The sequence below is a fragment of the Xenopus laevis genome, chromosome 1S (assembly GCF_017654675.1).
Source record: "Xenopus laevis strain J_2021 chromosome 1S, Xenopus_laevis_v10.1, whole genome shotgun sequence".
Classification (NCBI taxonomy): Eukaryota; Metazoa; Chordata; class Amphibia; order Anura; family Pipidae; genus Xenopus; species Xenopus laevis.
In genome coordinates, this window is record NC_054372.1 from 192954433 (window position 1) to 192966195 (window position 11763).

Here is an 11763-nt window from a genome sequence, read left to right on the forward strand (position 1 = left end):
GAATAGTCTGGTACAAAACCAAAAGCAGACTGTAATATCTTCAAATTGCAAATAGTATCTCTGCCACTGACTTCTACAGAACCTTGACAGGTTGAAGATGGAGTATTTTTAGATGTAGACTTCTTGCATCATCGGGGTTTTTACCACTAAAAATTTTTACATTTTTATTTTATAGTAAAAGAAAAAGTTTTTACAAGTTTTTGGCTTTAGGACTTAAAAAAAATAACCCCGTCAGACACCATATACATTAAAAAGATCTATACTATAGTGAAAGAACTGCAGGCATATGAAGGTAAAAAAAATGAAATAAAAAAAATTATATATTGATGTTTTGTGTAAAAAGTCTTGGAAAGAATGAAGACCATGGTTATAAAGGTATACATTTTCATCTACAGGTCTGAAGGAAAACTAGACACACTGCTATTAAATTAAAGGGAAAGTAAAGTGTAAAATAGAATAAGGCTAGAAATGCTGTATTTTGTATACTAAACATAAATATGAACTTACTGCACCACAAGCCTAATCAAACAAATGATTTATGCTTTCAAAGTTGGCCACAGGGGGTCACCATCTTGTAACTGTGTTAAACATCTTTGCAAGACCAAGACTGTGCACATGCTCAGTGTGATCTGGGCTTCTTTGGGACCATCATAAATGATCAAAACCGCACAAGTCAAATAATATCTGCCAGAAGTCGATACAGCAAGACTGATTAATAATCAGAATATACAGACTGCACTGGGTCCTGTGTTGTCATGTAATCTAATGTGGATTTTATAGTTTTTGTATTGTTTAATACAAACTTTCTTCAACTCTGCAGAACCAGTGGCTGCAGCAAAATAATCCTCCAAAATAGAATCCCAGTTTATCTGTTTAAATCTGGCTCCATGATCTTTGTCCCTGCAGCTGGAGTTGGAAACAGTAAAGGGGATGTAAAGGCAAAAATAAAATCCAACTGCTCTACAGGGAAACAAACAAAGCTGCTTGAGTTCTGCATGGCTGGGAAGTAAGGCGGGGGCTCCCCCTGCTGTTCATAAGTATGATTGTTTCCCTGCAGAGCAGTTAGGGACCGTCTAAAAATTCCTATCCACAGCAGTATATGAAGGGAGAATTTCATTGCATGCAGTCAGGTTTCTTATAAAAACAGTACACATTTTTTAATTAAAGTATATTGGAGATTGGTTTCTTTTTCATTAATGAAACTAAAAATGGGATTTTATTTTTTTGCCTTTACATGCCCTTTAAGTATCATGGTCCTTGAAAAAGCTGTTTAGTGTGGGTGGGTTGTTTGGCCCTTTAAAAAGATATTTTTGGTCTGTCATACACATTAATGAGAGAAAACACATTGAAAATGATTGGCTTAGTTGGTTTTCTATTTTATGTAAACTGTTCACTAATTAACATCTCTACAAACAGAACCATGTAAGCCTCTGGGTGCCTTAGATCAGAGACAGACCAAACATGTACCAGAGCCTTATACTCTATTGTTCTAGGTCAGTGATCCCCAACCAGTAGCTCGTGAACAACATGTTGCTCTCCAACTCCTTGGATGTTGCTTCCAGTGGCCTCAAAGCAGGAGCTTATTTTTGAATTCCAGGCTTAGAGGCAAGTTTTGGTTGTATAAAAACCAGGTGTACTTCCAAACAGAGTCTCGATGTAGGTTGACAATCAACATAGGGGCTACCAAATGGCCAATCACAGAACTTATTTGGCACCTGAAGAACGTTTTTTATGCTTGTGTTGCTCCCCAACACCTTTTACTTCTGAATGTTGCTCATGGATTCAAAAGGTTGGGGATCCCTGTTCTAGGTTATATGTAACCATTTGCATAGTGTAAGGCCACTCCTTAAAGGGATGAACCAGTGGAATGAGATTTATCCCAGTAAACAACACCGCCTATAAATGAATGAAAGCCTTGGTCATGACTTTAGGGATGTTCATAGGTTGGATGAAGACCCAGCAAAAGAGAAGAAGCCTGGAAAGTGATGAAAAGAAGGATGACAAACTGCGATGTACCAGTAGGTTCTGAGCTTTTTGGTTCAGCAAATGCACCATGTGACATATATATATATAACTCATTATGTCTCATTTCAGATTCCTAGGTGCCAAGGTTGTACTGGCTGGAATAAAATGGGCACCTTACCCCGGCTGTACCACAATTTCAAAGGATCTCCAAGCAGGACCAAGCTATAGTGGTCCTTGGTGAAGGACCAATTCCATCTTATGTTTCCATCAAAGTCTCTCTAACCTCTAACTAGTTGGCATTGTCTACATCCAGTTGAAAATTGGCCCTGGATTCCAGGTTCTATGAGCTCCAGTCTTGTAGGCGATTGTAGGTACAGCACTAGGTGCTTAAAGGGTCAACTTTTAGTTTGTTATAGAATGGCCAATTCTAAGCAACTTTTCAATTAGTCTTTATTATTTCTATTTTTTAAAGTTTTTTAATTATTTGCTGTATTTTCCAGTTTTCAAATGGGGGGGGGGTCAGTGACCCCATCTAAAAAAAATGCTCTGTACAGCTAAAATTATATTGTTATTGTTACTTTTTATTATTCATCTTTTTAGCCAGACTCTCCCCTATTTATATTACCGTCTCTAATTCAAATCAATGCATGGTCGCTGGGGTAATTTGGACCTAATTGCTGAAACTGCAAACTGGAGAGCTACTAAATAAAAAGCTAAATAACACAAATAATAATAAACGTAAATCAATTGCAAATTGTCTCAGAATGTCTGACTTGCTTGCACCTATATACCGTTGTGTACACTAGTCTAGACTGTGACAATCAGCTGATTACACATAGTGCCGGTCCTCAAGGTGCACATTCCAAAATATGCAGCGCTTGACATTTCCCATTGGAATGCTGGGTACGGCTGTTGCATTGTGGGTAAAGGTGAACTTGCAGACATGGCTGATTATAACAATTTATTCGCCTTTGGCACAATGTTGTTAGATAACCACTTACCTTGTGGATTTGTGAGTAGCAAAATGATCACAATATAAGAATTTATAGAACACAGGGGACCTCAATACAAAATAAAAAAAACTGCTCAGCATTAGTTTATCATAGATAAGTTTATTGGCCCAACAATAAAGAGCATGACATTTGGACCAATCGATCATAGTTATCAGCGGAGCAGTAAGTCTTGTTTGCTTAGTGTGCCGGAAACTTTCTGTTTGCGCAATGTATCAGATTATCAGGGTTCTTTCCGTGTAATTGCTCAATATTGCAAAGCCGCTGGATCGGTGTTGGAACAGGCTGCATAGGCTTGGGTTGCCCTTTTCTTGGAAGCCTAATATCTGAACAATTGATTTTAGATTCTGTGACTTTTGGCAATTCATCACCCAAGTGCGTCATTTGTGCTGCAAATTAAGAGGTGACTTCCCAGAGCCTTGGATAAAATTAAGCTCCTCGGAGTAGCATTGCAGATATGGTTATACCAGTGTAACCCAACCTGCTGCCCTCCAGCTGTTATTGTACCATACCCTTAGCACCTACCCTTAGCAACTGACATATCCCTTATAATACTTACTTCTCTTACCTATATAACTCAGCCTGCAGCCTGTGCCTTTATATGGTCACAGAACAACCCCTCCGTGACTTCTAATATCCTTATCATTTACAGTAGGGGGTACATTATCCCTTATAATCAGGGCCGCCATTAGAAATCACGGGGCCCCGTACAACAAAATTTTTGGGGCCCCCTGGGCCCCGCCCACACTGACGACCAAGCTCCGCCCCATATCCCGCCCACATCGCAGTTAAAAGACCACACAGACATCAGCGCTAAAAAAGTAACCCCCCCCCCCCACACAAGTTGTAAAAAGCTATTGATGGTCAGGGCCCCCTTATAAAAAAAATTGGGGCCCCAAAAAAAAAAAATTAAAATTTTTTTTTTTTTAAAACATTGGTGACAGGGGCCCCCTGTTAAAAAAAACTTGGGGCCCCAACAAAAAAAATGTAAAAAAAACTAAAAAATAAACAAACATTGGTGGCAGGGGCCCCCTTCTAAGTTAAAAACAAATTGGGGCCCCAAAAAAAAATTTGAAAAAAAATTAATTTTTTTTTGAAAAAAAAACAAAACATTGGCGGCAGGGGCCCCCTTATAAGTTAAAAACAAATTGGGGCCCCAAAAAAAAAATTTGGAGAAAAAAAAATTTTTTTGAAAAAAAAAAAAATGGTGGCAGGGGCCCCCTTACAAGTTAAAAACAAATTGGGGCCCCAAAAAAAATTTAAAAAAAAAATAATTTTTTTTTTAAATAAAAAAAAAACTGGTGGCAGGGGCCCCCTTACAAGTTAAAAAAATTTGGGGCCACCAAAAAGAAAATTAATTTTTTTTTTAAAAAAAACCCCAAAAAAAAACAATGGTGGCAAGGGGCCCCTTACGAGTTAAAAAAAAAATTGGGGCCCCAAAAACAAAAGTTTTAAAAAAAAGATTGGTGGCAGGGGCCTATAGAATATTAAAATAATACATTGGTGGCCAGGGGATTAAAAAAAAAAAAAAACAAACTGGTGTTCAGTAGAATTGAACTCATGGCTTCAGTACTTCAACTTCGCCTCCTTTCGTGACTTCGGGTCTTTTCACCGCTTCAGGACTTCGGCTTCGGCTGTTTTCGTGACTTCGGGTCTTTGCGCTGCTTCAGGACTTCGGCTTCGGCTGTTTTCGTGACTTCGGGTCTTTGCGCTGCTTCAGGACTTCGGCTTCGGCTGTTTTCGTGACTTCGGGTCTTTTCGGCGCTTCGTGACTTCGGGACTTCGGCTTTTTCCGTGACTTCGGGTCTTTTCGTCGCATCGGCTTCGGCTTTTCGGCACTTCCGCATTCGGCACTGAAGAGGCAAGACGTACGGCTCGGGCGCTCGTAAGGGGGGCCCGGATCTTCAAAAAAATGCAGCGCTGCCGGGCCCCCCTTCATGCCCGGGCCCGGTACGCTTGTCCCCCCTGTCCCCCCCTGATGGCGGCCCTGCTTATAATACATGAGTGATACTCAGAGTTCCCTGTATAACTCAGCCTGCAGCCTTGTGCCTTTATATGGTCACAGCACAACCCCTCAGTGACTTCTAATATCCTTATCATTTACAGTAGGGGGTACATTATCCCTTATAATACATGAGTGATACTCAGAGTTCCCTGTATAACTCAGCCTGCAGCCTTGTGCCTTTATATGGTCACAGAACAACCCCTCAGTGACTTCTAATATCCTTATCATTTACAGTAGGGAGTACATTATCCCTTATAATACACGAGTGATACTCAGAGTTCCCTGTATAACTCAGCCTGCAGCCTTGTGTCTTTATATGGTCACAGAACAACCCCTCAGTGACTTCTAATATCCTTATCATTTACAGTAGGGGGTACATTATCCCTTATAATACATGAGTGATACTCAGAGTTCCCTGTATAACTCAGCCTGCAGCCTTGTGCCTTTATATGGTCACAGAACAACCCCTCAGTGACTTCTAATATCCTTATCATTTACAGTAGGGGGTACATTATCCCTTATAATACATGAGTGATACTCAGAGTTCCCTGTATAACTCAGCCTGCAGTCTTGTGTCTTTATATGGTCACAGAACAACCCCTCAGTGACTTCTCATATCCTTATTTACAGTAGGGGGTACATTATCCCTTATAATACATGAGGGATACTCCGAGTTTCCTGTATAACTCAGCCTGCAGCCTTGTGCCTTTATATGGTCACAGAACAACCCCTCAGTCACTTCTAATATCCTTATCATTTACAGTAGGGGGTACATTATCCCTTATAATACATGAGTGATACTCAGAATTCCCTGTATAACTCAGCCTGCAGCCTTGTGCCTTTATATGGTCACAGAATCCCTCAGAGACTTCTAATATCCTTATCATTTACAGAAGGGGGTACATTATCCCTTATAATACATGAGTGATACTCAGAATTCCCTGTATAACTCAGCCTGCAGCCTTGTGCCTTTATATGGTCACAGAACAACCCCTCAGTGACTTCTAATATCCTTATCATTTACAGTAGGGGGTACATTATCCCATATAATACATGAGTGATACTCAGAGTTCCCTGTATAACTCAGCCTGCAGCCTTGTGCCTTTATATGGTCACAGAACAACCCCTCAGTGACTTCTAATATCCTTATCATTTACAGTAGGGGGTACATTATCCCTTATAATACATGAGTGATACTCAGAATTCCCTGTATAACTCAGCCTGCAGCCTTGTGCCTTTTTATGGTCACAGAATCCCTCAGAGACTTCTAATATCCTTATCATTTACAGTAGGGGGTACATTATTCCTTATAATACATGAGTGATACTCAGAATCCCCTGAAGCGGCGAAAAGAAACAAAGTCACGAAAGGAGCCGACACTGAAGTCCTGAAGCGGCGACAAGACCCGATGTCACAAAAACAGCTATAATTGAAGTCCTGAAGCCACAAGTTCAATTCTACTGACACCAATGTGGGTTTTTTTTAATCCCCTGCCACCAATTTTAAAAAATATATATTTTATGTGGGGTCCTGGCACCAATGTTTTTGTAAAAAACTATAAAGCACTGCGTATCTTGACAGCGCTATATAAATAAATGATGATGATGATGATGATGATTATGGGGGACCTGGTCACCCTTCCTTTCCTGGATGCTCAAGTTGTGCTTGGTTTCTCTTTATTTGTCCAGGATTGTTGATTTAACCCTATCTCTAAATGAGTCAATATATTTATCCAGTTTGGGATTGAGGCCTGCAGGAGGGATTTGTTTGGATTTCTTTCTTGTGTAGCGTTCCTTTTGTGTGGAGTTGGGTTCTGTGGGTAGCCTGTCATAGAAGAATTCCTTGAGCCGTAGTTTCCTAAAAAATTCTTCCATATCATTACAGAATTCAATTTTGTCTATTGATTTTGTGCCTGTTCAGAGTTCGTATTGCACTCTTTGTGGAGCCGTAGTCTTTGTAGTTTTTTCTTCTTGTTCTTTATTAACAGTCTTTGTAGCTTTTTGTAGTGTAATTGAAGTCTATATTTCACATCCTCTGTCCCTGTAACCTTTCTCAATTCTTTCCTAAGCAGAAGAACATCAGAGCAGCCTCTTTCTTTCTGTTGGAAAAAAAATATTTTATATTAACAGTACATGTATCCCTTAATATCTTGTAATTAAAAGAAAATAAATAATGAATGTAAATGACAAAAGTGCTTAGAATAGCATCCTCATCAATTTTACATTTACTTATTTTAAAGGTTTACTTATCCTTTAAAGGGGTTGTTCACCTTTAAATTAACTTATAGTATGATGCCGAGTCTGAAAGGGATATTCTGAGACAATTTGCAATTGGTTTTAATTTTTTTTATTATTTGTGGTTTTTGGGTTATTTAGCTTTTTATTCAGCAGCTCTCTAATTTGCAAGTTCAGCAGTCTGGTTGCTAGGGTCCCCAGCAACCATGTGCTGATTTAAAAAAAAAAAAGCCTCTTACATAACATTCTCATATCTCTGAGCACTGCCTGGATACAGTATAATATTGATTACTCTGTTACCGCTGCACAGGCGTTTCTTTGATAAATGCACTCATGCGGATAAGAAATATTATGAGCTGCGCTGAGGGTTTTTTTTTACATTCATTTTCAATTTCAGCTCAAGCAATGGAGACCAGCACTGTGGGATTTAAAGGGATACACAGCAGAGCTGTTCCATCTAGAATAGTTCATTCCTTGGGCTCTGCAATATGCTGCCCCCATGTCACCCCCAAATCTAGGGCCATTATAGATGGTTTTAATTGGCAGGCTAAATCAGACTTGTATACTAATGTGGAGGATTCTCATCTTATTACTCTAGGGGCTGGCAGTTCCAGAGTTACTATATAGAAGATGACAGCCTTGGTTATGTAACCCATAGCAGCCAATCAGTGGTTGCTTTCTTGCCTGCACTAGACCAGGAATCCTGCGACTGGTTGCTATGGGTTATGCACTAGGCAAACATTTTCTTCTCATGTTATTGCATAGCCCCTAAAGGCTTCACTTTCTACTGTGGGGGTCACTAAGATCAGTGTAGCTTATTGCACCAACCTTCCAAAGACTTAATATCGGCTCTCTGCTTATCATGTTGGATTGCAAGCTCTTCGGAACAGGGACCTTCTTTCTGTTCCGCATATATGAACTGGAAAAGCCATACTCAGTATATATGCATGTAAAGAAGAGGTGTAACAAGGTGACCAGGTTTATTTTGTACCACTAAGCAATTCTATGCTATGTCTATATATTTACAGACAAGAGATATGTAGATTTCTATGATATATTTGTTTTCTTTCCTTGTAGGACACCTTGTGGTCAGGGTTGGTATTACACTATAAAGTGCAGCGGGGAATTAGTGGTAAAAGGGCCCAGCCCAAATATCCTATTTTGACTGCATTAAACAAACACATAACAAACCAGCAGCTCACCAAGATGATTTTTTTTGTCTGAAAGCCTAGAAGGGTGGGGTTTGTTTATACAGAGGCTTCTCAGTGGACTGTTTTTTTTTATTGTGGTCATGAGAATGAAGAAGTAGCACGCAACTCCCAACATTTGAAAAACACAAAGAGGAACAAAAAGTTGTGCCGCACTTGTGCCGCACGGGGAATGTATTCGACCACGCCCACTTTGTGGCCACACCCTTTAATTACCATGTCAATTTTACAAAATGTGGCAGGTTGTAAAAGTCTGAGCCCATTTCTGGGAATTTTAGTGCAATGTTTTATGTGTTATAACAGTTTTGCTAATGAAGCTGACATTGCCCTTTAAGCTGTGCGTCTCAGTTTCCCAAAGAGACCTGCTTATCTTAAATAGTTACAATTGTTTCTTTGCTTATCTTAAATTGATACAAATGTAAAAGTGCAGCTGCTCAGTGTTCTGGTTCTCTGCCAAAAAGCCTCTTAATTTAATTACATTTCAGGAACTTTGCATCATTTTCTGGTGCCATGGCAGTAGATCAAAGAGAAAGTCAGGGCATTTCAGTAAGAAACCCGAGATCGTGGGATGAGCTGTCAAAATCGGGACTGTCCTGCAGAAAACGGGGCAGTTGGGAGCTATTTTAGCATGTGATTTTTCTTTCAGTTTTAGATTTTGCCCTCTATAGCTCAAGAAATAAATGTAAACATTGTTTATATTTCTTTATGAAAACAATAGGAAAACATATGTTCAGCCCAAACCCTATTCATTGCACTCATGTTAAAGAAGGGGGTCCCTTTAAATCTAGCAAAACCCTCCGCAGGCATAGATATGGTTAGAGATGATGTGAAATCATCAGTATTGCAGTATTGACTTGTATGGTATTAATTAAGGATCAGGACCAGGGTCTCTCCTGCTGCCCTTGTGCCCCAATGGCATCCACAGGGATCTTTTCCGTTTTTCTCCCTCTCTCATCATGTAAACTCCCACTGGTTGTAGCATCCACTCTGTCTGAACACTCTTAATGGTGTTGTTCACCTCCAGTTCAGAAGATCTCCAGTTTGCCATTTGCAGTAACATAATAGCCAGAACACTACTTCAGCTCTCTTGCTTTCCACTGATTGGTTACCAGCCAGTAACCAATCAGAGACTTGAGGGGGGCCACATGGGTCATAACTGTTGATTTTGAATCTGAGCTGAATGCTGAGGATCAATTACAAACTCACTGAACAGTTATGTCCCATGTGGCCCCCCTTATAGTCACTGACTAACTCAGCGTTAGAGAGCTGAAAAGCAGGAAGTAGTGTTCTGGCTATTATGTTACACATCCACTCACTCCAGTCTTTATACATTACATTTTTGCCTAACTAACTATATTAGATACATTATTTATTTTGCACAGCCTATCTATTTACCCAGTTTTTATTTTTATACTAAACGATTCCTGACTTGCTCCTGTTGGCCCTTCCCTGTGAAGGTCCCAGTCCTCTGATTGGCTGCAGGCTGCGGCAGCCCTGTGATTGGTCTGTTCTGTGCTTGGCTGCAGGTTGTTGTAGCTCAGGGAAGGTTCCAATGTTCTGATGGGAATTTGGACTCTCGCCCTTTTCATATTGGTTTTTGGAGTAATCTCCCCTTATCTCCTGCTTGCTGCTGTTGCTGGAAATGTCGTTTTTGATATAGGAGCGATTGTTAAACAATTTCCATGATGTTTATAGGAGCGGGGCTACTGCTTGTGCTACCAAAAACAATTCTTAAATCCCCTGAAGCAGTCCCATGTGCCCATGAGATAGGTGAGTGCCTCTGGCACCTTTACTTCTCCTTTATTCAAACTTCCTAATGGTCCAACAGCAAAGAGTCTCTGGAAATGCTACTGAATTGGCAGCAGCTATAATAACACCCTCACCTATAATGTGCTGCCCCCGGCAGTGACCCCCCTATAAAGCACAAACACACATGTAACAGTGAATGGGCAGAAATGAACATATGGAACATGTGTAAAGGGGGTGTTTCAACGTTAAGTTCCATTTTAGTATGTAGTATAGAATGGCAACTTTTTATAATAGTTGTTTAATTATTTACCTTCTTCTTCTGACTCTTTGCAGCTTCCAAATGAGGGTCACTGACCCCATCCAAAAAACAAATGTTCTATAAGGCTAAAAATGTATTGTTATCACTACTTTGTATTACTGATCCTTCTATTCAGACTCTCTCCTATTCATATTCCAGTCTCTTATTAAAATCAGTGCATGGTTGCTAGGGGAATTTGGACCCTAGCAACCAGATGGCTGAAGCTGCAAACATGAGAGCTGCTGAATAAGAAGCTAAATAATTCAAAAACCACAAATAATAAACCAAATGACGGTCACTGACCCCATCCAAAAACAGATGCTCTGTAAAGCTACAAATGTATTGTTATTGTTACTTTTTATTACTCCTATTTCTATTCAGACCTTCTGCTATTCATATTCCAGTATCTTATTTAAATAATGCATTGTTGCTAGGGTAATTTGGACCCTAGCAACCAGACTACTGAAATTACAAGCTGGAGAGCTGCTGAATAAAAAGCTAAATAACTCAAAAACCACAAATAATAAAAAATGAAAAGCAATTGCAAATTGTCTCACAGTTGATTTAAAGGTGAACAACCCCTTTAATGACTGATGTCAACGTGTGCCAGGTTAAAAGGGTTGTTCACCTTTAAATTAACTGTTGGTCTGGTGTAGGGAGTGATATTCTGAGACAATTTGCAATTGCTTTTTATTTTTTGTGGGTTTTTTTACTTATTTAGCTTTTTATTCAGCAGCTCTCCAGTTTGTAATTTCAGCCATCTAGTTGCTAGGGTCCAAATTCCCGTAGCAACCATGCATTAATTTGAATAAGAGACTGGGATATGAATAGGAGAGGCCTGAATAAAAAGATGAGTAATAAAAAGTAGCAATAACAATACATGTGTGGCCTTACAGAGCATTTGTTTTTTGGATGGGGTCAGTGACCCCCATTTGAAAGCTGGGAAGAGTCAGAAGAAAGAGGCAAATACTTCAAAAACAATAAAAAATACAACATTAAGTCCAAATGAAAAGCTGCTTAGAATTAGCCATTCTATGACATAATAAAAGGTAACTTACAGGTGAAGCTCCCCTGTATTGCTTGGTGAGAGAGGGAAAGTAGTTCTGTGTATTTAATGATTATTATTATAAATGAAGAGACCAGACAAGGACATTTGCACTCAATACAAACACTATAATAACAATCACACACGCATAATATAACTATTACTGATAACCCCTCCCCCAGACACACCCACCAATCACGGCTCGCTGCACATAACGGCCGAAGATATAAGAGTACGCTGCCGATGCGC